General features: G+C 49.2%; 1 non-coding gene across 1 annotated transcript; it reads left to right on the top strand.

Moving 5' to 3' along the window:
- Nucleotides 1–222: 222 nt before the first annotated feature.
- On the top strand, nucleotides 223–294 carry trnae-uuc (transfer RNA glutamic acid (anticodon UUC)). The gene has a single exon. It is a non-coding gene; the product is annotated as a tRNA-Glu (tRNA).
- The last annotated feature ends 80 nt before the right edge of the window (nucleotides 295–374 follow it).

Here is a 374-nt window from a genome sequence, read left to right as displayed (position 1 = left end):
TGCCAAAAAAACTGAACCCCTTGGGCGAGTCAAACAACGGATTCCTTGAATGCATGCAACACGATTTAATTCAGTATCCCTTCGGATAATTGTTGTTTTGTTCAATTATTCTCACATTGTTAAGTCACACACCAAAAGCCATAGGCCACTCCAAAGCCCTGCCCCCACACTGGCCACACGTACGGAAAGTGGCCCACAAGCCTGTGGCCAGTTCAAAGCAGTTCCCATATGGTCTAGCGGTTAGGATTTCTGGTTTTCACCCAGGCGGCCCGGGTTCACCTCCCTGTATGGGAAGTTGAGCTCCTTTTTGCTTCCCTCCTCAAAAAGCTAGCACGTCTTCCTGCACCAGACGTGATTTTTGGCCAGCAGTAGAG

The sequence above is a fragment of the Sinocyclocheilus anshuiensis genome, unplaced genomic scaffold (genome assembly GCF_001515605.1).
Source record: "Sinocyclocheilus anshuiensis isolate Anshui unplaced genomic scaffold, SAMN03320099.WGS_v1.1 scaffold20655, whole genome shotgun sequence".
NCBI classification, from domain to species: domain Eukaryota; kingdom Metazoa; phylum Chordata; class Actinopteri; order Cypriniformes; family Cyprinidae; genus Sinocyclocheilus; species Sinocyclocheilus anshuiensis.
This window is presented reverse-complemented; position numbering and strand designations above follow the sequence as displayed.